Consider the following 26,540-nt stretch of genomic DNA (forward strand, 5'->3'; position numbering starts at 1 on the left):
GTGTGTGTGTCCTGTGTCATCTCCCCTCCTTTTCCCTCCGTGTGTGTGTGTGTGTGTCCTGTGTCGTCTCCCCTCCTTTTCCCTCCCGGGATCTCCCCGGCCGATGGGCACAGCGCTCAGCGCTGTGGCCAGTCCGCGGCTTTTTGTGGCTACTCGTGAGTAAGCGATTAGCCGCAAAAAGCCACGGAAGTCCCTAGACCTTCCCCAGCTCCGGCCTCAGGCCGGAGCTGGGGAAAAGGCGCGCCATAAGCGAATTCGCTTATGGCGCGTTGGAGAAGGCCTCAGCGCGGCCTGTCTCCGGATTCCCCTGTGCGTCATCTGGACGCACAGCAGGGAAGCCGGGACAGAAGGCGCGCTAAGGCCTCGTCTAGGAAGGCCCTAGGTGCTGTCTGGATTTCAAGATTCTTAAGGTGTTCAGAGACCTCTGCTTCAGTCGTGTACAGAATCTCAATGGTGGAAATGCTGACAGTAACCCTCGGCATTCACACATAATCCCTCTGTCAGATAATACTGGTAAAGGCTGAACTCATGGCACTTCAAAGACAGCATTAAGTATTTATTAGCATTGTCATTGGTGGCATCAATCTTTTATGATCCCTCAAACTAATAAAATTCCTTTTAAAGTCGACAGGCTCCTAGGAACATTGTGCAGGTCTCAATGAAAAATGCAATTCAGGGACTTAGCATATTTATTCATATTTTTAAATTACATCTTCGGTGTACAACCTGGGTTTATTTAAGTGCTTGTGAATCAGGTGAATCTGCCCTGATTCCAAGACTGAATTTCAGCTTGATCCTAAATCCATTGACTGGAAGGAAAGCCCATTAATTTTGATGGTGCTTTCTTCCATATCATGGGTCAAATCCAATGGTGACTGCCCACCAGGGGCCAGCCCTGCTGATTCCATTCCATCCACGCCACCCACCACTTGCACAACAGAGATTTAGCACTACTGGGGGCAAGCCGTGCAATGAGCAGAAATGCTCATTCCTGGAGCAGGGCAGATCAGATTAGGAGCTCATGTGAGCTGCCCCATTCCAGAAATAAGCATTTTCACTTGTTTTGGGTTGCTCCTGGAAGTGCTACATCAATGGGGCTGGCTGTTTGCAGAATAGAAGCAGCAGTGGGTCCCGCTCACAGATGGGCAGCATTGGATAGTGACTCGTTTTTATTACGTTGTTGTATTTTATGGTTATAAGTTTTGTTGGAATGAAAATGTAATGAGATATAACTAAGGCATACAGAACTGTGGCCAAATCAGACATCTTTGGGAATGGGTGCAATTGGTACAATAGTCTCAGCATGGCTACCACTGGAAACTGGGCATCCAAGTTCAGAGCTGAGTCAAACTGTGAGTCTTCAGGGGGATTGTAACCTGCTGCACATGTGAAATCCTTATTCCCTGATCTGCCTGTCAACTAAACAGGAGCACCTCTATCTTGTCTGGATTAAACTTCAATTTGTTTGCCTTCATACCGGCACAAGACAGTGTTTTAGAACTAGAGCAGCTTCCTTGAATTGAGTTGGGAGGGAGAGATGGAGTTGGGTGTCACCGGCAGAGTGTCATCAGCACCACAAATGCCAAAATACTGGACAATCTCTCCCAGTGGTTTCATGTAGGTATTAAATAGATTAAATTTGAAGTGAGTGTGGGGGCTCCACCTTAGGTGAAATATCTCAGAAATTTCAAGGGTAGTCAAAAGAGTTGTTTATATTCCGCCTTTCCTCCAAAGCACTCAAAGTGGCATGTATGGTTCCCTTTCACCGCCCTCATTATAACTTCCAAACAACCCTGTGAAGTAAATTAAGTTGAGAGTCAGTGACTATCTCCATGTCACTCACTGAGCTTCATGGCTGAGTAGGGATTTGAATCATGGGCCTAATCTACACCAAGTAGGATATTGCACTATGAAAGTGGTATGAAAGTGGTATATAAAAGGCAGGAGCCACACTACTGCTTTATAGCGGTATAAACTGTTTATACCGCTGACAACTGTTGGGGCCCATTGACACAATATACCACTTTCATATACCGCTTTCATATTGCTTTTATAGTGCTATATCCTGCTTGGTGTGGTTCCTGCCTTTTAAATACTGTTTTCATACTGCTTTCATACTGCACCTGCTTGGTGTAGATTGGGCCCTAGTCTCCCCAGCACTGATCCAGAAAGTCCGACAGCTCCATCACACTGGCTCTCTTACCAAAAGAGTTTTGATTTAGGATAGGCAGATAAGCAAAGTTTGAGATCACTAGGATTCTTTGAACATCATCTTGCCGCTTGTCTCATATCCAATTCACAGTTGTGATTGCTGCTTTTTCTACAACAGTGGGAAAATTCCAATCCAATGTGAAATTGTGCAACTTTTCTCTACAGAATACATGGGTGGGGGTGGTCCTACTGGGGGAAATTACAAATTAGGAAATTAGGGCAAAATCAAACTGGGAAACGTGAACAAGTCTAATACAGGAACATGTCTGGAAATTTGTGAACAATTTCTAGCCAGCACGTGTTTGCCTTTGCATTCAGGGTTTTGAACAGGGCACACTCACGTGTTTTCTGAATAAAAATAAAATTCTCATTCATCCCTAGTTTTCACAAAACTAGGGTGACCATATTTGGGAAAGCAAAAAAGAGGACACTTAGTGTGTGTGTGGGGAAGCAGCTTTCTGAGTCCTGCAGAAAGTACGTTATTCCCCCGCCACCTTAAAGAACCCAATTGGAGTGGAGGAGGGGAAAGGATTTCATTCTGCACCACCACCATCCACCCCAACTGGGGCCTTTTCTATAATGTCCACGAATGACCCACTTTCCCCTTAAAGACCTCAATTGGAGCTCAGGGTGTTGGAATGACGTGCCTCAAGAAAGCATGTCATTCCCTCCTGCCATGCTAATGGCAGCCTTAAAGGGGAAGGTGTATCATTCCAGGACATTATTGAAAATTATAGAAAATCCCCCCTGACACCATGGAAAGAACAAAAACCAGGACAAATCCGGGGAAATCCTGACAGTTGGTCACCCTACATAAAACTATTAAAATTGCTTAGGGTGTGGAAAGGGGGTGAATTCTCCTATTGCCAGCCAGGTGATGGAGACTAGCAACACGTACTAAGCTCTTTGATGCTAGTATTTCAATACTGTAGATCAAGAATATTTATTTATTATTTATTATTGCATTTATATCCCGCCTTTTTTCCTCCAAGGAACTCAAGGTGGCATACATAAACTTCCTCTTCTCCATTTTATCCTCACAACAACCCTGTGAGGTGGGTTGGGCTGAGAGTTTGTGACTGGCCCAAAGTCACCCAGGGGGTTTCCATGGCTGAGTGGGGACTAGAACCCGGATCTCTCGACTCCCAGTCCAACACTTCAGCCACTGCACCACACTGGCTATATGGTAGTAAACTGGAACTGTCTTTTACTTTTTCAATCAAAAAATAGCTTCATACTCAACAAGAAGAAAAAGATTAGATTCTCCCCTCCTTCACATTGATTTTTTTCCCCTTTTACGGAAAAATAATCAAACATGTTGACATCTAGTTGTATTTTATGTTGATGTGTAATTGTGTATTCATTAGGGAGATGGTTTTCTTGTTGATGTTTTCTTACATATTGATTTTGGTATCAGATTAAGGCAGTTAATCCTAAAATTACCATGCTAGCTGTGGTGCTATAAATGCAATTATATAGTAGTTCATCTGAGAGTTTTGATGGAAATGATCTTTTCTCTTAGGAGGAAGTGTGGTTTTTTTTTACAACCTATGTATCTTAATAGAAGATAGATCTGTGAAAACACAGTGGGCTGTCTTAATTTTCCTTAGAAATTTATACATGTTCCCCAAGGCCATAGTCTTAAAAATATGCAGCAATAACTGGTGTGGGCATTATCATAGGACAGTAATTAGAAATGTTAGCAATGAGCCATATCAAATTTCAGCTCAAGCAAGACTCTCCTATTAACCCCCTCCCTCATACTATGGGGGTAATAATACAGAGCTATAATAAGTAGATGGAACTTTCTGGAATTTCCTCTGAAGACATTTTGCTGAGAAAATGTCTGAGATGTTTATTTCCTCATCCTTCCTCCAGAAAAAGGACACTTCGCCGAATATTCTCCAACATTTTATCATGGGGTCTGCCATCCCCCTCAGTGCCCCATAATGGCACTATACCTGGGTAATTGTGAAAGAAACAAATTGGTAGACAGGCTGTTGCCACTGCTAATGGTAAGTCCCACCCTAGAGATTCTTTTGGAGAATTTCATCTGCTCTTGTAGAATTTTAGTGAAATAGTCCAATTTCTCTGATAACAATTGGAACAGAGAATTCCGAGACACCAGTGCCTGTACCATATGAAATATACCCTCCTCCTACATTTTTCAAGTTGTTACATTGAAAATGCAAACGTTATTCCATGGATCAAATGCATAGAAAGCTTTTGCTACTGACTTGAATAGCCTGAATACAGCAGGTGGTGCCAGGAAGATGTGATCTAGTTTTATGAAGAAAAAAAAAAACCCACAAAAAAAAAAGTCCAGAAGAAGTGATTCTAACCAAATGATGGATAGACTATTGGAGTTGGCCTAGGGGCACTTGGGATCAAATCCCCACTCAGCCGTAAAACTAACTGGGTGACCCTGGGCTATTCACATGTACAAACACACTTTTTCTGCTTTACTTATGTGACAGGGTGATTATATCAATAAAATAAGGAAAATACCATAGACATTGGGTCAGATGAAAGGTCTCTCTAGTTCAGCTCTCTGTTCACACAGTGGCCAACCAGATGTCCCAATGGGAAGCTCATACTTAGGGTATGAGTACTATAGTACCCTCTCACTCATGTTCCCTAGCAACTGAGGCATACAGCCGGTGATACTAGGGCAGCAGCATGTAGCCATCATGAATAGTAGCCACTGATAGCCTTATCAGCTATGAATTTATCTAACCTGAGTAGGCTCCTGTCAGGAACGACACTCCTTCAGTTATTATGGTCCTGAGCTATGTCAGGAACTTAGAGATAAACAAATGAGTGATTTTTGAGCTTGGAAAGATTCTCCAGACGTCAGCTTACCATTTCTAACTCCCGAATTTGCACTCGCTGTTTCTTCTGCACGAAAGGGAAAATTTTGCAAAATGAATAGCTATCAAAATTGTACAAAAAATCCTGATTTGTGCAAAATTTCCCATAGACTAAAGCATAGACGACTTAAAATGTGTGCATTTTGATACAGTTTGCACATTTTGATAAAGTTGTGCAGTTTGGCAAAATTGAGCTTTTCAAGAAAATTTTGAGAATTTTGGGCATTTTGTGAAAGTGGAGCATCTTGACAAAGTTGCAATTTTTTTTCAAGTACACATTTTGTGAATGTGAAGGCAAGTTTGAGAATTTGCAAACCTTTTTGGAGCAAAGGCACCCCTGGTTGCATTTGCATTCAGGATTGCGAATGGGGCACTTTTGAGTGATTTGCAAACTGAAACAAAATTATTCTATATCCCTAAAGACAATGATAAATAACAATTCAGGGGAAAGGATGGCAGAATATGAGATTTGGGAAAACACAGGCTTCTTCAAGGTTTTCCAAATTGGAATACTATAACGGATTGTGAGATTTGGAGATCGGTGGCATGAAAATTCATGCATATTTTCCAAATGTACACATCCAATCTCACACATTTTTGAAATGTACTCATTTATCTCCATTTGACTAAAGTGTGTTTGTGCACATTTTTCAGATTTATGCATTTTTCCAAATATGCTCCTTTTAAAGTTATGTATTTTTCAAATGCATTTTCCGGTTGTGCAAACAGCATTGTAAGCTCCAAAATGTACGCTGACTTCAAACCACAGCTTGCATTTTGGTCTGTGTTCAGTTCTGGGATTTGCAAAAATTACATAGTTTCTGGTCAAAAGTGAACGAAAATGATTTTTTCACCCATTCCTGACAAAGTTTCAAGATTAGAACACCTCTAGTTGGAGGATTTTAAACACAAGCTGTGTAGACTGTTGCTATCTGCTGATCTTAGATTAGTCTCTTTCCTCAATTGTTTGCTCAGTGTTGATACTTTTTCTCCTCCTGCTGTTGACCTAATATGATGTGGCAATATGTTGGATTCTTGGTCCCTATAAGTTCTGTTTCAAATTAAGCATTGCTGTGATCTAAAGTGAATTGGGCTACTTCCCCCACAGATGCATTGAGCATTCTTCCCTCTAGAAAAAAGCTGTACAGACATGGCCTTGAAGACAATTAAACATAATAACCATGTAAGCCTGAAGCAGCAACACTTCCCCTGAATAAGTCAAAAGCTGCCTTGATGTTTCATTTATACCCATCGCTAAAGCGACACTGTAGAAATGAAACCTACAAGTCGCTCAGCATGATAAATGTGCAAACTGGATTTAAAATAAAATAAAAAGCCCCTTATCAAGTGAGAGACATAGAACAGCAGTGCGGTATCCTGTTTGGATATTTCAAACAGCCTGCATATTGCCTTTACACAAATCTATGGTGTGTGGCCATGCTTGGAATACTGTGTACTATTCTGGTCACCAGAGCTCAAAAATGATATTGAAGATCTGCAAAAGGTGCAGAAAAAGGCAAGCAAACTGACCAAGGGGCTGGAGCAAATCCCCTGTGAGGAAAGATTAAAACACTGGGGAATCTTTAGCTTGGGGGGGGGGAAGCAGGTAAGAGGGTGGGGTGACATGACAGAGGTGTATTAAATTATCCATGGTGCAGAGAAAATGGATGGACAATTTTCTATGCTTCTGGCCTTTCTTTTGGTTCTTCCGGCTGGCCAGTATGGGAACATGATGCTGGGCTGGATAGACATTTAGTCTGATCAAGGGGCCGTGGGGGTACAGCACCAAAAGGTTGCTGTCCCCCACCCCCACTGATTCCATTCTCTTGCACAATGGAGATTTGGCACTTCCAAGATCAACTGGAATTGAGTGGAAATACTCATTTCTGGAATGAAGCAGGCCAGCAGAACTCACAGAAGGGCGCTCCACTGATCCATCCATCCTGAACTGATCGATCTACAAATAAGCTTTTCTGCTCATTTTGGGGCTTCCCATTGGAACTGTAACATCTCTGCTGCATAAGTGGTGAGTCCCACTTAAGTAACAGAATTGTCAAGGGGGGGAGACTTAGGATTGGTGGATAGAGAGAAAGGGGTGGTGGTGGTTGGTGAGTGGGGAGTTTGGATTAAGCAGGATTGGAAGCGTTATATTTTCATTTGAAGCTTTTAACATTACAATAAACTTATTATTATTTTGTTAAATACCAATTGCCACATGTCAGCTTGGCATTATTTACCTGCCTCACAGTTATCAAACACCCTCATCAGAATATGCCCACAGTACATTTAAAAACAGATCCTATATTCAACCTGTTTCCCTCATAGCTAGGGGAAAGGTTTTATTTAACCCTCCCTCAGGTTTTCAAGTGGTGGCACTTGGCCTGAGAAGGGTTTATGTGGCAGGCCTAGTATAGCTGGAATATAGCATATTTGAAATTATGCAACATTACACCTAAACTAGGCCCGCTGCATAAACCCTTCCCAGGCCAAGCGCCACCACTTGAAAACCTGAGGGAGGGTTAAATAAAACCTTTCCCCTAGCTATGAGGGAAACAGGTTGAATATAGGATCTTATTTATTTATTTATTTATTACATTTTTATACCGCCCAATAGCCGAAGCTCTCTGGGCGGTTCACAAAAATCTGATCTGTTTTTAAATGTAGAGCCTCGTGTGGCGCAGAGCGGTAAAGCAGCAGTTTCTGCAGCTGAAACTCTCACCACGGCCTGAGTTCGATCCCAGCAGAAGCTGGTTTCAGGCAGCCGGCTCGGGTCGACTCAGCCTTCCATCCTCCCGAAGTTGGTAATATGAGTACCCAGTTAGCTGGGGGAAAGGTAATAATGGCCGGGGAAGGCAATGGCAAACCACCCCACTATAAGGCCTGCCAAGAAAACATCTGCAAAAGCTGGCGTCCCTCCAAGAGTCAGTAATGACTCAGTGCTTGTACGAGAGGTTCCTTTCCTTTCCTTTCCTTTTAAATGTACTGTGGGCATATTCTGGTGTGGGTGTTTGATAACTGTGAGGCAGGTAAATAATGCCAAGCTTACAAGAGGTATTTGTGCCATGGTCCCATTGGATACTGCTTCACAATAGGCATGTGCTCTGCTCCGATTAGAAGTGCAGAAGCAGGAGCGAATTGGCCTGCTCCGCCTTGCCCAGAGGCGGAGTAGAAGCGGACCGCGGACCCCTAGAAGCAAGGCGAAGAGAAGCGCCCATTTTCGGAGGGCTCCGGTTTCCACGGTTCGATCCGATCGCCATCTTGAAACATTTCGCCCATAGGATTGCATTGCGGAAAAGAAAGGGGGATAACTGTGTTGTTTTTGAAGCTATCATTCTGAAAATCCTTGTGCTTGGAGAGTCGCGGATGGGGGTCATTTTGAGACTACTCTCAGCTCTCTGCGTGCTGCGGTTCGTATGCTAGAATTTTTTAAAAAACCGGCGGGGAAAATACCTTTTCCGAAGGGCTGAGGGGCAGAGTCAACTCCCGGTCATGATCACATGATCCCAAAGTTGGAGGAGGGGATAGGCAAAACGGGTAACTTGGGATTCTGGGAACTTCTCTTTCTTAGTCTGAACGGACTTTTCCCAGTGTTTTTTAAAACAGTAGCACCACCAAATGCACAAACACAACCTGAAATCATATACTAAGACAATAATAAGACATAGAAACACAGCACTGCTACCCACCCTAACTTTGGGGAACAACTGAAAAGATGTGGTGCAAGGGGATGAGCTCCCCTAGGGCATCCCATGTGGACGTGCCCCCACTCTCTCCTGTACTTGGAGGGCAATCAGAGCCCTCCAAAGAGAGTAACTCAGTGGAGCAATGCCTATCATGAGTTGAAGTGAGAGTTCTACTCCTCAGCTCTCATGGTGAAGCAATGGCTTTCATGAGTTGAACTGGCAGCTGCTTCCCCCTCCCCTGGGCACGTCCCCCTATTGCTGGTAAAAGACAGATATAGCCTTTTTAAAAAATTCTTCTTGTTGTTTATTCAGCAACACTGCTGCTTTTAATTCCACCCCTCCTTTGTTTATTTATTTATTCCATTTTATATGCATTACTGGCTTATCCTTGGCTCACTTCCTTATGCCCCCAGAAATGTCTGCTGCCTGCCTGCCTTCCCTATCTCCTCCCCTGCCCGCCTCGCAGGGATGTTGTGTGTGTCTGGCTTTGACTCAGGGGAGAAGTCCTTCCTGCGCTCACTTGGAGTTTTGGAAGTTCCAAATCCATTTTTCAAGTGTGGAAGAAGATTCATATAGGTTTATCTCTACTCCCCAATTCATGGCATGTTGGGATTTCCTTTGAAATGGCCCCATTGAGATGTCTGCAGGTTTAAGCCCCACCAAAAAACAGGGGATGGTGGGACTGCCTTGAGTCTGGGCGTGCGTGTGTATCCCTGGATAAGCTATCATGGTGGTGAGTTTGAGGTTTTTAACGTGCAAATTGACGGAGCTATCGAAAGGGGTGTGAATGGGGTGCGCGATTTTCATAAATTCCCCAAAAATCAGGGGATGATGGGACTGCCTTGAGTCTGGGCATGCGTGTGTATCCCTGGATAAGCTATCATGGTGGTGAATTTGAGGTTTTTAATGTGCAAATTGACGGAGCTATCGAAAGGGGGTGTGAATGGGGTGTTGGATTTTCATAAATTCCCCAAAATTCAGGGGATGATGGGATTGCCTTGAGTCTTGGCATGCATGTGTATACCTCCATGAGGTGTCATGGTGCCAAACGTGAGGTTTCTAACTCACAGAAAAAAAGTTGTATACTTTTTAAGCTTACTGCAAGCCTATGGGGGAAAAAACGGAGCTCCGATCTGGATCCGGAGCTCCGCAGCGGAGCGGAGCGGACATAGGCGGAGCGGGGGCGGAGCGAAGCAGCCCGATCCGCAAATCGTGGATCTGGAAGTGAAACGGAGCGGGGGGTCCGTGCACACCCCTACTTCACGATGGCTGTTTTCATTTAAAATAGCCTCCACACTTGCCATTTGATAAAGGTTTATTACTAATTAGATGAGCTTTTACACTTTTGCTTTTCTTCCCTAATACACATAGCTCACATTCTTTTGCTATGATTGCCACATCATGTTCAACTGTTAAGATATTTTGAAACAAGCATATTTAGACTAAGAACTCAAGGTCTAATTAGACATTCCAGGGACATGTCACTATTGCTGATTCACGTTTTTCCCTCCCCATCAGCAACAACTAGTAAAAGAAAAGCATGGCGCAGTGCCATCACATTTTAAATAGTGAATGAATTGGAGTGGGGGGAAATGAAGCAGTATATTTCTAGTCTATGCCAGTTTTGCATGCTTTCACTTATAGGTGTCCTGATGCATTTCAACTTTAATTTGTGATGTTTCAGGAAAATCTTGATGAAATATGCATTTAAATATCCTTTGAATGGTATAGTTAAATGTACATTTAAATATACATATAATATGTATTTAAATAAACATTTTTAAAGAAACATTTGCTGTTAAAATCCACATTTCTTAAAAGCATTTTGAGAACGGCATTTGAACATTTGGGAAGCGCAAAGGACAGTTGATAAATATGTTCTGGGAGGTGCAGATCGTACATATTTGTACCTGTATACACAAAGATCAAAGTCTTCAAAAATCCCCAAATATTGGGGAAATATGGGTGGTAGTACCATGCAATAGAGGTGTACACCAACCCCCAGATTTGAATTGGAACCCAATTTGGTGTTCCGATTCTGGTGTGTCAATTTGGTGACACATCAGCCTGTGTCTATTCTGACTGATTTGGATGTTGTCCTCTTCAATTCGAGCATTGAACCCAAGCCAGGATTTGGAGATCTGAGGCTCCATGCTTCCCACTGTGTATGTGAGTCCAGCAAGTGTGGTGGCAGTGGCTGCAAGGCTGAGCAATCACGACTCTCTCTGCCAGTGCCTTTCAGAGAGAGGCGTGGTTGCATGGCAGCTGCGACCCCTCGTCCTCCTCCCTTGCAAGGACAATACAAAGGGTGACTTTTCTGTAAAATCTGATTAATGTAGATTGGCCTTGTTGGGAAAGGCCCCCTCTCAACCCTCTGCAGTCTCCTTGCAAGGGGCAAGAGAGGATGGGTCACCGAACCCTCAATGGTTTTGCGCTACCCAACTCACTTCGGTGGCTGACAGCAGTAGCACCTTGGGTGCCAGCACAGTATAGATGGAGTGAGTCCATCTATCCCTGAAGCTGAGCTAAGAAAAATTCACCAAATTTTACATGCTAGTGAAAGTTACATAAACTGTGGCTGATGTTTTTGCATACTTTTCTGCAGTGGAAGATTCGATTCCAGTAATAAGCGAACAACAGAACAAAAGATGCCTGGTAATCTACGAAATAGACATGGAATGGATGAAATAAAATCTGTACATCCTTAGTTATCACCATGCCTGCTATTATTATTATGTATTTATTTATTTATTTATTTATTTATTTATTTATTTATTTATTTATATAGCACCATCAATGTACATGGTGCTGTACAGAGTAAAACAGTAAATAGCAAGACCCTGCCGCATAGGCTTACATTCTAATAAAATCATAATAAAACAATAAGGAGGGGAAGAGGATGCAAACAAGCACAGGGTAGGGTAAGCAGGCACAGGGTAGAGTAAAACTAACAGTATAAAGTCAGAACAAAATCAAGTTTTAAAAGCTTTAGGAAAAAGAAAAGTTTTTAGCTGAGCTTTAAAAGCTGCAGTTGAACTTGTAGTTCTCAAATGTTCCGGAAGAGCGTTCCAGGCATAAGGGGCAGCAGAAGAAAATGGATGAAGCTGAGCAAGGGAAGTAGAGACCCTTGGGCAGGCGAGAAACATGGCATCAGAGGAGCGAAGAGCACGAGCGGCTCACAGGCCTGTCTTCTCCTCTGCCTCAAATTTCAGTAGAGGGTTTTTTATCCTGGAACTGTTATTGTTAGGATGGGGAATTCTTATTCCTGCTAGCAAACGTATTAAAGCAAAATATCAGATTGTGTGTGTGTGTGGGGGGGAGAAAACAATAACATAAGAATGGTTTGCAGGACTTTGCTAGGGGCAATGAGTCACTTAAGTCATACTGTCTCATTGAGGCTACACAATTAAAGTGATTGCTTTAACAACCTTCTCCTCAAGTGCCACTCTGACTGCTATGATGTGTCCAAAAGAGCCTGCTGATTTCTGAGAGATCATCAGGGGCATTATAAATTACCTCTGCTGCAAATTAGCGACATCACTTTTGATGCTGAAATAAAGGAATTATTGTGGTTGGAGACAGCTTTGAGAAGCTCCTTGTGTGGTTTCTTCTTCTTCTTTTTGTTAAGCCAGGGAACAATTTGATTAAGCTAAATGATGTTGGCACAGATGGCAGAGAGAGAGAGAGAGAGCGAGCGAGCAAAGAGTTCTCCACTCCCACTCCTTAAAAACGGTAGGAGTAATTGAGAGATTGCCAACAGGGCAAGCCCAAGGTATTTTGCTGCCTGAAGCAATCCTAACAATTACGCCCGCCCCCACAACACAATAAAACTTGGTAATGAAAGAATTACCAGTAAAGAAGTGACAGAACAAAGAATGTCTCAGAGAAAAGATGTACATCTAAGATTAGTTTCTATGCTGCTGCTCTCACACGTCTACAAATTATACACTTACCATGTGAGAAGTGATGGGAGCAGGCCTGGTCCTCAAAGTTTTCAACAAATGTTAATAGCCCTGATGGCATTCATCAGTTGGGTGTTGTGTACATTTGTGTAATTAATTATTTAATTAAAATACCTGGCTTTGAAATTAAATTTACAGGGCCTTGGGAAGGCAACTAAGGCTGCAGTCCTATGCCCACTTACCTGGGAGAAAGCCCAATTGGCAACTGAACATATAGTGACATACTTATTTATTATTTATTTATTTTATTACATTTATATACCACCCCACAGCCGAAGCTCTCTGGGCGGTTTACAACAATTAAAAATGTTAAACATTAAAAGTATACAAAATTTAAAAACCATCAAAAACATAAAAAAGTATAAAAACAGCAGCATCCATTTAAAAACAACAATTCTGGGGTCCATTAAAACAAACTTAATGTTGTTAAATGCTGTTAAAATGCCTGGGAGAAGAGAAAAGTCTTGACCTGGTGCTGAAAAGATAACAATGTTGGCGCCAGGCAAGCCTCATCGGGGAGATCATTCCACAGTTGGGGGGCAACCACTGAGAAGGCCCTCTCCCTTGTTGCCATCCTCTGAGCTTCCCTCGGAGTAGGCACTCGGAGGAGGACCTTAGATGTTGAGCACCATGTATGGGTAGGTTCATGTTGGAAGAGGTATTGCGGTCCCAAGCCATGTAGGGCTTTATAGGTTAAAACCAGCACCTTGAATTGGGCTCAGAAACATATAGGCAGCCAATGCAAGCAGGCCAGAATCGGTGTTATATGCTCAAACCTCCCTGTTCCAGCTATCAATCTGGCCACCACATTTTGCACAAGCTGCAGCTTCCTGACCATCTTCAAAGGCTGCCCCATGTAGAGGGCATTGCAGTAATCTAATTTGGAAGATACCAAAGTATGGACAACTGAAGCTAGGTTATCCCTGTCCAGATAGGGGTGTAGCTGGGCCACCAACCGGAGTTGGTAGAAAGCGCTCTGTGCCACCGAGGCCACCTGAGCCTCAAGTGACAAAGATGGTTCTAGGAGAACCCCCAAGCTACGAACCTGCTCCTTCAGGGGGAGAGCAAGCCCATCCAGAACCAGTTGAACGCCCCCCATCCGATCAGAGGAACCACCCACCAGCAGCATCTCAGTCTTGTCTGGATTGAGTTTTAGTTTATTAGTCCTCATCCAGTCCATTGTCGCAGCCAAGCACCAGTTCAGCACATCCACTTCTGGGTAAACATGCATAAGACTGTGTGATAAATCCTGGAAAAAGGCATATATTAACACTTACAACAAAGCTGCCTGAGCAGTTCACAATTAAACCACAAAATACATTATAAAATAAAATATAAAACGTAAAAGTGCAAATAGGAAGTGAGGAAGGAATCTTGGTAAGGAGTGTTTGACCCCATTGCTGCCATCCTTTCTTACTCTAAGCCCGCCTTCCTCAATCCGGTGCCCCCCAATTGGCAGTTAAATACATTGGGGCTTACTTCTGCGTAAATATGTATAGGATTGTGTGATTTATCCTAAAAATGGATGTAGAAGCTGCCTCCTAGAATGCAGCACTCCACCATCTCCTCTTCAGCATCTTCTTCTCATTTGAATCTTGCCTTCAAGAAGGCAGCCACAAGCCTGCCCACAAGGCTCCTTCTGAGAAACTGGAGGGGGACGAGGACTACCAGCCAACAACAAAAGCAACAGCAAAGGAGCCAGCCCACAGCAAGCACAGGTGCACTGAAGAACTGCATTGGCAAGGGCTGTAAATGCTTGCCTTGCCGTGCCGAGGCTGCCTTGCCTAGGACAATGAGGTGTCACGGCCACATCAGCTACATCTTGACATAGGCGAAGCCATGTTGGCACTGGCGGTGAACCGGTCATTAAAACTGTACTGGTGCAGAGGTGGCATTCACTCTGGGTGAACTTTGGGCTGGCTGATTAATAAGCAAGTTCCTCTTGCAGGACAGGCAGGAAAAAGCTAGACTTCCTTTTTCCCTAGTCGCCTTGGTAACAGGTCTGCTGCAGGAAAATTTCCGTTTTGGTAAACAAGTTTTATGCTCTAGTGCTTCTGCCGAACTAGCTAATGAAAACAGATGGCACACCCAGCAATCCTCAGAGAAGGGCATTCCTTGGCAGAGGTATGTCTTCTCTCCATTGCAATGTGAATTCCTTTCTGTCAATGAAAGATGTGTTGGATCATAAGAAGTGTCTTCTTTTTATTTGTGTTGTGTTTGTTACCCGCCTCTCCAGAAGGAGAGGCGGGTAACAAATAAATATTATTATTATTATTATTATTATTATTATTATTATTATTATTATTATTGTTTGGGCCACAACCCAGGTGAGCCCTCCTGGCGCAGGTGGGGGAGCATGGATTTGCTACTCCTTCCGCTCCCCGCTGCCTCATGTGGGAGCATCTTCCCACCTCACATAAGGCCGGCTTTGGTTACCAATGACCTCTGCTCTTCCACTGCTAGCATCCACAGCTTCCCACAGCTCTCTTTCTCCTTCACATGATTCTGTTGACCTACTCTTGTTGCCTGTTATGCCTGGAAATCACTTCATGGACACTTATCTGGAGACCACCTCTCTTCCTCTTAGACCCCTATTCTACATCTACCTCTTCCTTCTTGAGCTGGCAGGATATGGAAAACGTATTTTAGTGTCTACTCAGTCTACCCAGTTCAGCAAGGAAACCCATCAGCTGATTCTGTGGTATAGATGTTCTCACTCTTAGGGATGTGTGAATCTGCAAAATCCCATCTGGCCAAAGTTTTCTGAATTCAATCTCAAAGCTCATTTCAACTTGTGTCCATATCAAATTGCGAGCTTTATTTTCATATATATATGAGCTTCATTTTCCTTGCTGAAAATCCATGTGTAGTTTGGTGCGTATTTCCCCCCAATGAATGTATCAATTGTGCACATCTTTCAAATGGATGCATTCTTCTCCCATTGATTAAAATATATTTGTGTGCATTTTTCAATACTGCACATTTTTAATGTGCATTTTTCAGACATACACATGGTGTCAAAAACATTTTGGGTGTTCAAGAATCACATTGCTAGCTAGGAAATGAATGAACTTCGACCACAAGTTATGCCCGAGTTCATGTTTGATACAGAATGTGTGCACTAGGTAAATAAGTACATTGCTGGTGCTATATAAATAAATAAATAAATAATAATAAAAGATTTTCACACATCCCTATTTGTTTATTAGTTGTTTCCACCTTCATGGTTGTATCATCTTTACACATGCATACAGCAGCAGTCCAAGTTAGCAAACAAAAACTTTACAATACAAAGAAGTAAAATTCAAAAAGATACTAAAAGGGTTTTCATTAAATGGTGCCCACAAATATGTAAAAGTTAGTTTTAATACAAAGAATTAAAATAAGAGCCACTAAGAATTTACATTCAAAGGTCCATAAATGTATAAAAGTTAACTTGTTTGAGTCTCTCTCCTGCAATGGCATAGTGGCAAGATGTAAATTTGTTCGTGTTGATACTATGATATATGGATTCCATTTTCTGGATAGTCAGGTGTCTTTCATTCTATCATCCTCTCATTGAGGGAATTAGATGTTTTTAAATCAGCATTTCATTCTACTTGCAGAAATTTACATTAGTGCTAATGTCCACTTGCACTAATGTGAATTAGTGCAAATCACACCAAAAGTGGGGGGGAACCCAGTGTTGGGCCAAATCCTGTTCCTGTTTTCAGGAACTTTCTCTCTCCCTGTGAAAGAGGCATTGATTTTTCTGCCTCTTTCATGGGGAGGGAGGAAATTTGGAGAATTTTCCCTTGGGGAGGGGGACATACCTTTTTGTTACGTGTAGCTGATTGTTGAGGGTCTTTCTTAGTGAATACATATTAGAGACCATGTGACTTCATGCTCTCCTGTAAGCATTCAGGAAGAACTCCTGGGCTCCTAAAAATGGTGAGGGTGTTTTTAACAAAAATAAAAAGAAAGAAAAAAGAGCCCTGAACAACTACATTTAAAAACATATGTGGAAAACCTGTCCCCCTTCCCCAAGGAGAAAATTCCCTGAAATTCTCATCTCTCCCTGGCTCTTTCACCTGAGTTTTGGTTTTTCCCCACCCCCCACAAAATGCTGGAAATGGAATGGTTGAAATTTTTGGCACAGCACTAGGAAAAAAAATGGTCCACATGTCTGCAGAATTCATGTGACTCAGGGCCTTTCTAGAGGCGGGGCAACAGCAGCAGGGACTGCGGAAGCCCTGTAGCGTCGGCCATTTTTTTAAAAATTTTTGTTAAAGGGGCCACGTGTGCCCCGAAGACTTCGGACAAGGTAGGTGGGTTTTCTTTTAATTAAGCCCCCCCCCATCCGCTCCTGATCCTCTCCCATGCCTCCTGCCCACTCTTTCCCTGCCCTCCCTCCCCGTCCCCATCCCCTGTGTCACCCTCTGCCCTTCCTCACCGTTCCTTGTGTCACCCTCCGCCCTTCCTCGCCGTCCCTTGTGTTGCCCTCCGCCCTCCCCCTCTCCTGCTAGTCCGGCCTCCCCCCCTATCTCCCCCCCCCGGGATCCCCCCACTGTGCCCAGTCCGTGGCGAGCAAGTAGTCGCAAAAAGCCACGGACCTTGCTAGACGTTGCTAGCAAGGGGCTGCGGAAAAGGCGCGCCTTAAGCGACTTCGCTTATGGCGCATTAAAGGAGGCTTCAGTGCGCCTTGACCCCGGATTCCCCTGTGTGTCATCTGGACGCACAGCAGGGAAACCGGGCCTCACAGCGCGCTAAGGCCTCGCCTAGCAAGGCCCTCAGGAAAAGCTAGTCTGCTGCAGAATGTGCAGGATGGATTTAGAGAAATCTGAACTCATTTGAATCCATTGTGGATTCCTTTGACATCCCTGGGTGTTACTATCCAGAGCTGATCTCTCTCATGTAGATCAGTGTTCATTTTATTCAGCAAGGAAGTGTTGCAGAAAGTGCAACAGATGGTCCTTGCTGCACTGAACAAAGTCTGTACCTTTTGACTTTCACCTGCATTCTCCCTGGCATTTCGAATGAATGCAACCATTCACTCTTGTCCTTGAATTCACAAAGGAGTAGAGAATATCAGGCACTTTGCATGTCTCTTCTAAACATGGGAAGCAGAGGACAAAGGACGGAATAATGAGCATTTGTTACCCACCTTTGAGTATTCGTCAGAATGAATAAACTGCTGCCTTTAAAAAAGAGAAATCAAGTAGTGCACATCCATCCAAAGCTGTCAATAGCTATCTCATAATGGCCCACAAATTTCAACTGGAGTTAATCTTCAGAGGCTGCTACATGCCTGTCCTTTATGAAATTTTAAAGGCTGCCTCTAATTTTAACGCCAGAAGCGTGATACTTGATTCATCATTTATGTTATGCCTTTCAGACGTGATGCCTTGGTGTTCAACTAATTCCAGGCATATATGCTCAATCTGGAGTGCAGCTTTGAGTAATGATGATTATGGGTAGCTTTTCCGTGTATGGAAACCATTACATCTGCTCAAGATGACCTCTGAGCAACTTAACAACCTCTTAGTGACCTCATCACTGGAATGGCTTCTCCAGCAAGGGTGAAAAGCTACTTCAATGGGGGCAGTAATTCTGAATGGAAAAGGGCTTTCTCACCCAGGTTGTGGAATGCCCTCCCCTTAGAGGCCCAACAGGTGCCAGTGCTGACGTCGCTTTGGTGCCAAGTTAAAACATGGCTTTTTATCAAAGCCTTTGAGGGCTAAATTTGCCTAAAGCTGCACATCGTGGTTATTATTATTATTATTATTATTATTTTTATTATTATTGCTTGTAATTTTCTACTGGTTTTTGCTTATTACTGGTTTAATATGTGTTTAGCTGTGTTTGTTGCTTTACACTGTTTGAATTGATTTCATCTGCACACCACCCTGAGATCCCAATGATATAGGGAGGGATACAAATGTTTTAATAAATAAATTAATAAATAAAATAATTAAATAAATAAATAAATAAATAGGAAAGCAGTACCATCAACCATTGACATGCAACCTCCTGCATCTGTTTTATTTATTTTTAAATTTGAGTTGATGTTTTGCTAGTTAAGTAGATTTTCTTTTTCTTTTTCCAATAAAATACAAACAGTAAACTAGTGGTGCAGAATTTCGTTCAGCCAAATTGCATTTTAGAGGATCACTTGAGGGCTGCATTACATTGGTGGGTGGGGCTTGGAGGCAAAAAGGGGTGTGGTCAAAATGCCAGCAGTTTTTAACCTTGCACTCTTACTGCCAATAACTGGGCCGTGGTGAGGCATTTCAAGGTTTTAGAATAGGGAGAAAAGTTCATTAGAGCCGGGAAATTACCAAACAATTGGAGTTGGGAGGAAAGGGGAAAGGTTGTCTGGAGAAATGCAGAGGGCCAAATCAGGATCCCTAGAGGGGTGGATTTTTATTTTATTTATTACCTTTATATCCCTCCTTTTTTCCTCCAAGGAACCCAAGGCGGCATACATAATCCTCCTTCTCTCCATGTTATCCTCACAACAACAACCCTGTGAGGTAGGTTGGGCTGAGAGTATGTGACTGGCCCAAAGTCACCCAGTGGGTTTCCATGGCTAAATGAGGACTAGAACCCAGATCTCCCAAGTCCCAGACCAACACCTTAGCCACTACACCACACTGGCTCTACCCAGGACTCAGATTTTCCATCCCTGCAGTAAACCCTTCCATTACAACCACCTGACTCCTGCTCCCTCCCTGTTAAGTTACCCTCTCTCTTCTTCACATTGTCCCCTATTTAAAGAGTAAAGGTTTCTTGGGGCTCATCTACACCAAGCAGGATATTCCACTACGAAAGCGGTATATAAAAGGCAGAAGCCACGCGACTGCTTTATAGCAGTATTGAAGTGCACTGACAACTGTTGGGGCCCATTGACACAGACCATATACCTCTTTCATACCACTTTCATAGTGCCATATCCTGCTTGGTGTAGATGGGTCATGGGCCCCAACAGTTGTCAGTGCACTTCAGTACCACTATAAAGCAGTAGTTTAGATCTTGCAGTGCACTTCAATGCTGTTATAAAGCAGTAGTGTGGCTCCTGCCTTTTATACACCGCTTTCATACCACTTTCATAGTGCCATATCCTGCTTGGTGAAGATGAGTCATGGGCCCCAACAGTTGTCATTGCACTTCAGTACTGCTATAAAGCAGGAGTGTAGATCCTGCCTTTAATGTAAGGAAAACTGATGAGCAAAAAAATAGGTTCAATAAAGTTACATAGGAAAAAATAACAACAATAAAAGGGTTGTGTCACATCTCTTTGCTAATCTGCATTGTTCTTGTTTTTATGAGGGATCATATTTCTCTGTGTATACTTCAAGAAGCTTTCCCCCATATTAATTGGAATTTATTTTCTTTTAGTGATTTGGTGTAACATTATTTTTCATGGCAGCTGTATGTGGTTGCATGTAATGCAGAGTTTAGCTCTCAATGCAGCAGTATAAAGGTTGTTCCTTTCATTTGAAATCTAATGCAAGGATATAATGGCTTCTGTATTATATGGTTCTTCCCCTGGCTGATTACAAGTATAGCTGACTCAGCTCATCGGTCCTTGGGGAATTTTGATTAAGGATATTAATTAATTTGTCGTTTAATATATTTTATGCAGCTGCTTATTTCTTTAGTGTTGCCTCATGATGTTTTCTTTCCACATGTGAGATTAAATGCCCATAGAAATGAGAGACAAAGTGGTACATGGCAATGGAGCATGGTTTCTAATTATCCAGCTGTAAAAGTTTTCATTGCAGGATGGATGGCCACTTCTGGGATTTGAAAACCTTAAGTACTTAGCTGTTACCTTTAGCTTGTTTACGATTGTGTTGAAAATAGGCATCCTGATCCAGCAAGGCGGACGTGCATGGAAGTAGCCAACACATCGGCACATGTACCTCACCTAAATCACAACACTTCTCTGGACCCCAACAAACTGGCTGCATTCATAGATAGATAGACAGATAGATAGATGTATATTCCTGTCAGGACTTGCTTCTTATTGCTTCTGTATGTCTGCCTCATGAGTTCACAGCCAAGGTGACCCAATTTCACTTGGAATGTAATAGCTCACACTTTTGGTTACTGTGCAATGCTGTCTTTCAGTACTGTGTCATATTTGTATGAGTGCATGCCCATGTTTGATTTGAACTGTGTCTACCACTTTCTCTGCAAACAGCACTGTCCTTCCAGTAGTGTATAAACAGGGGTGGATGGGTGATTCTAATTCCAGACCACATCACTTCTGAAAGTACCTTCTGTTCTTTTTCCACATTAATCCTTCTCAGTGGCTGCTCCCAGATTTTGGAATTCCTTGTTGAACGAGGCAAAGTTGCCTCCATCTTTACTCTCTGTCCACCAGCAAGCAAATATGTTTTTGTTCAAGCAGACCTATGGCATGTTAGCTGAGGGTTGGCTGTTGTTGTTGTGTTCTGTTAGTATTGCACTTTTAATTGTGCTTCTAATGTATTTGTTTTATTACTGTGTTAATTATCCTTTTTTATTTTTAGTTCCCATGACTTTGAATTGTCATTTTCTTGGTAGAAAGGCAGGGTACAAATCAAATGAATGAATAAATGAATCTGCATTTTTTTAAAAAAACTGCAAAAAAATGTATTTAATATATGATTCAGAATTATTGTTTGGCACCTTTTCCTCACAAAATATGCAGTTTGATATAATAGATTGTAATAGATGTTTAAATGCATTTTGGAACCCTTTTGAGCTGAAAACTGCATTGCAAAAATTCAGAGAAACTATGGCCATAGCTAGATGGGGCAATATCCCAGGGTGATCCCAGGATCACCCTGTGTGTTCACATGATGCACAGGGGATCCTGGGAGCAGGGAGGGATGATCCCTCCCTTGCCCCGGGATCTTCTAGCCTGCTTTTTCCACATTCTCGGGCTGATCCCAAGACTGCAGAACATGTGGGTGGGTGTCGCGGTTTGTCCCGGCTCCTCATGAGTAACCTCAAGAGCTCTGTGCCATTGGGGGTAGGGTGGGGGGACCCTTTGCACACAAGTGCTCATGCGCTCCTTCTTCTTTAAAACAAAAAATGGCAGCCACGATGTTGCATGCCGCTTGTAGACTAGTGCGATGATCTTGCGATCAAAAAATCACGAGACCGTTACGGTAAAAACCCCTGGTCTAGCTGAGGTCCTGGAATCTGAAAGCTAACTGCATTCTGATCTGCACACTAGCCTGGGAAGTTCAGATCAGGTCAGTTCATATTAAAATTCACAAACATCAAATTACCCAAGCATTCCCTATGTGCAACGCAAATAAAGCAATAAGCCACAGTTCTTAATCCATGTAAAACAAATACTATTTCAAATGCCAATGCCAAATCAAACCATTTATGCTGAAAACAGAAACAAAAAATGTTGATAAAATCCCAGCAGTAAAAAGCAAACAAAAACAAAACAGTCTACATTCTTCTTAAGTCTGTCCAGAATATTTCTTTAGTAACCCAGATATTAAAGCCTACTGTAAGTGCCATAGTCTGGGAGTCAGACACTCTGTTATCTGAAAATACAGAGGATTGGGGAATTCTAGTCCCAGCCAGAATCCCATGATACACTGAACTGCCAGGTCCTCGTTTGGTAGAAGAGCCCCAGAAGCCTGTGCAACCATCACCTGCATGACCTTAGGAGGTAGCCCTGGTTTCCTCCTCAGAACCTTGGCAGTGGAAGAGGGCCCTTTTATCCAAAGAACCAAGTAAGGAGTGGTAGGTGGTTCCTCAGAACCACTAATGAAAAAGGAGGACTGTTATTTCTGTATATGACAACAGCGGCCAGACTACTATACACACAATACTGGAAAAAGACTCAAGTACCATCAACGGAGGAATGGCTCCTCAAGATTTTGGAGTTGGTGGAGATTGCAAAACTCACTGCATTAGTAAAAGAAAAATCAACAACCTCATTTGTATTGGACTGGAAAGCTCTGATACAGTATATACAAGAGTTGCAAAAGAATGAACTATTTGTGTGTGGATTTTATATATAATCTGTGGTTTTTACATAACACTGGGCTGGCTAAAGGGTAGTAATTGACAGCCTCTGTCTGACATAAAGATTGCCTCAAATGGAATATGGCCTTATATGTTTTGTATATGTTTTTTAATAGATGTAGTGTACTATTCTATTAGTTAAGTATGTGATGCGATGTCATGTTTTGTTTTTCCCTTTTCCCCCTTTCCCCTTGTACTTTGCTTTCTGGAGAAAATAATAAAATTGTTAAAATTCAGAGAAACACTCATGCTAGAAGAAAAAGACACAGCCCTCTTAATTAGGGGTGTGATCTGCTTCTCTTAGGATCTGAGAAGCAACAGCAAATTGGGCTGATCCGCCTTCGCCTGAGGAGAAGCGAGTCAGGGGGCTGGAGGAGCATGGTGAAGAGAAGCGACCATAGGCGGAGCACTCCTCTTTTCGCGGAGCAATCCGCCCGCCATTTTGGATTTTTTCACCCATAGGATTGCATTGCGGAAAAGATTAGTGGATAACTTTTTTGTTTTTCAAGCTAACTATTTGAAACTTGGTGTGCTTAGAGAGTCGTGGGTGGGGGTCATTTTGAGCCTATTTTCAGCACTCTGCATGGTGCAGTTTGCTTGCTATATTTTTTTTTAAAAAAAAGGGTAAAAAAGCGGGCGAGGTACCTTTTCGAAGTGCTGAGAGGCAGATTCAACTCCAATCATGATCATCTGATGAAGCATCCTCCAATCCCAAAGTTGGAGGGGGGATAGGCAAAACAGGATACTTAGTAACTTGGGATACTGGGAAATTTCTCTTTCTTAGTCTCTGAACGGACTTTTCCCAGTGTTTTTTTTAAACAGTAGCCCCACCAAATGCACAAACACAACCTGAAATCATATACTAAGCAAATAAATAACAGATAGGAAACACAGCACTGCTACCCACCCTAACCTTGGTAAACAACTGAATAGATGTGGTGCAAGGGGATGAGGTCCCCTAGGGCATGTGGACATGCCCCCTGCACACATTGGCCTGCCCTTGGAGGGTAATCATAGCCCTCCAAAGAGTAACCAGTGGAGACTGGAGAAGCTAATGCCTGTCATGTGACAGGTAGCTTCTTAAAGACTGGTACTTACTTAGGGCCAGTCAAATTGGCATATCCCCCTCCCCCTGGGCACGTCCTCTTTCCTCTTACTGGTAAAAGACAGACATAGCCTTTTTTTAAAAAAAAATCTTGTTGTTGTTTATTCAGCAACACTGCTGCTTTTAATTCCACCCCTCCTTTGTTTATTTATTTATTTATTATATTTTATATTTATACACCCCATAGCCCAAGCTCTCCTGGCTTTTCCTCTTCAGTGAAGTCAGGCAGGCTTTCATTGTGGTTCAACTCGTTGTTGTTGTTGTTGTTGTTGTTGTTGTTGCTATTAATGTTAATTAGTACTGCTATTATTAATGTTATTATTTTGTTGTTGTTTAATAATGGCTGTGATCACAATGAAGTCAATCAACTCTGAAGCAAGGATGACAAAGCTTTACTCTTATCCTTCTAGCCTTATGGGATGCAAAAGAAAAGGCATCTCTCTGTGCTGCTCCTGCCTCGCAGGGTTGGTTTGCAATGCATTACTGCCGGCTTTGAAACAAACAATCCTTGGCCCACTTCCTTGTGCCCCCAGAAATGTCTGCTGCCTGCCTGCCTGCCTTCCCCCTGGGGTGCTGCTGTGGTGGGGCATCTGTCGGGACTGACTCCCCCATAGATCTATGGCATATATCTCCCTGCCTCTCGGCCTGGGAGCTGCACTACATGATGGGCTTTGTGGTTCAACCCCACAAGCCTCCGGCATGCTTGCTCCCAGTGCTGCCTGTCCTCCTCCTCTGTTCCCACCTCGCAGGGATGGTTTATGTGTGTCTTGCTTTGACTCGGGGGATAAGTCCTTCCTGCGCTCACTTAGACTTTTTGAAGCTCCAAATCAATTTTTCAAGTGTGGAAGAAGATTCATATTTAGGGTTATCTACTCCCCAATTTATGGCATGTTGGATTTCCTTTGAAATGGCCCCATTGAGCTGTCTGCAGCTTTAAATCCCTGAGATACTGGGGTGTCCGATTTTCAAAAATTCCCCAAAAATCAGGGGAGATGTGAATTTGCTTGTACACATGCATCAGGTGTTATGGTGTCTAATTTGACATTTCTAACATGAAAATTGACAGAGTTCTAGCATGGGACTTGATTTGGGGTGAGTTAAAAGGTTAAAGCCCCACCAAAAATCAGAGGATGATGGGATTTGCTTGAAACTTGCCATGAATGTGGATCTAGATGGCATCTGTGAGGGTGCCCACTTCAAATTTTTTATCTGTCAAAATGTCAGAGCAAATCGCATGTCTGAAAATGGGGTGTCCGATTTTCAAAAATTCCCCCAAAATTAGGGGAGGGTTGGATTGGATTGAGTCTTGGCATTTGTGTGTATACATCCATGAGGTGTCATGGTGCTGAACTTGAGGTTTCTAAGGTGAAAATTGACAGAGTTCTAGCATGGGACTTGATTTGGGGTGAGTTAAAAGGTTAAAGCCCCACCAAAAATCAGGGGATGATGGGATTTGCTTGAAACTTGCCAAGCTTGAGGCTTGGCATGCATGTGTATACATGCATAAGCTATCATGGTGCAGATTTTGAGGTTTTTAACATTAACAGAAAAAAGTTGTAGGCTTTTTTGGATTTCAATGCAAGTCTATGGGGGGGAAGCGGAGCTCCGATCCAGATCCGGAGCTTCACAGAGAATCGGAGCAGACTATAGGCGGAGCAGACCTGATCTGAAAGTTGTGAATCTGGAAGAGAAGCAGATCGGGGTGTCCATGCATACCCCTACTCTTAATCACCAACAGTTTCTTCAGAGGGGACAAAGCTAGACATCACACCTAACAGCAGAGCTAATTAAAGTAGGCATAGGGAACAATGTAGCCCCCAGATGTTAGAACATAAAAACATAAGCACCTTCTTGGCCATGTTCCTCAGGAACTGGTGTACATAGGAATACTGCTTCTATTACTGGTTGTAGCATGCAGATATCATGACTAGTAGCCAATAATAATAATAATAATAATAATTTTATTTATTTATTACCCATCCCCCCCGAGTGGCCCCACTGAGGGCGCGCCAATGGCTTGCCCCCCACGCTGCGTCTCTCCGCCCTCACCCGCAACGGCCCCCACATGCCCATGTGCCAGGGCGTGGAGGATAGGCAAATGCCGCACAGGGGATCCTGGAAGCAGGCAGGGGCGATCCCTCCATTTTCCTGGGATAATCCTTAAGTGTAGAATGGGCCTATGGTCCTCCTTCCTTGCCTATACCATTACAGAACCTCACCAGATCTCCTCTTTAGGCCTCACTCTGGAACAGAACAGTAAGTATCTGGTCCCCGTCAAATGTCACTCAGCTAACAACCATGGGTTCTTATTTTTTCATGGTTCACCTTTTACTTTGGCCTTTTGGGATTTTTATCACAAATGAAGCAGATATTTTTCTAGCTATCTGTTCCATTTGCTTAAACAGTATAAATCAATATGCAGTGTATGCCTCAGTAGCGTTCCCCACATTGAGTTCCATTAGACTTACTCTGTAGTAAGTGTGCTTAAGATTTCAGCCTTAAACATGAACATCCTTTGTTGTCAATAATATGTATGCACTACTACTAATCTTTTCTTATCCTTCCGAGTATATCTTCAGATTATGTGCCTGTTGAAGGGAAATTAACATTTTATTCAACAGTTAAACCAGGCAAGGACTCAGATATTATCAAGGCGATTTTTTTCTTTTTCTTTTTTGCTGTTCAAAGA

The sequence above is a fragment of the Elgaria multicarinata genome, chromosome 6, assembly GCF_023053635.1.
Source record: "Elgaria multicarinata webbii isolate HBS135686 ecotype San Diego chromosome 6, rElgMul1.1.pri, whole genome shotgun sequence".
NCBI classification, from domain to species: Eukaryota; Metazoa; Chordata; class Lepidosauria; order Squamata; family Anguidae; genus Elgaria; species Elgaria multicarinata.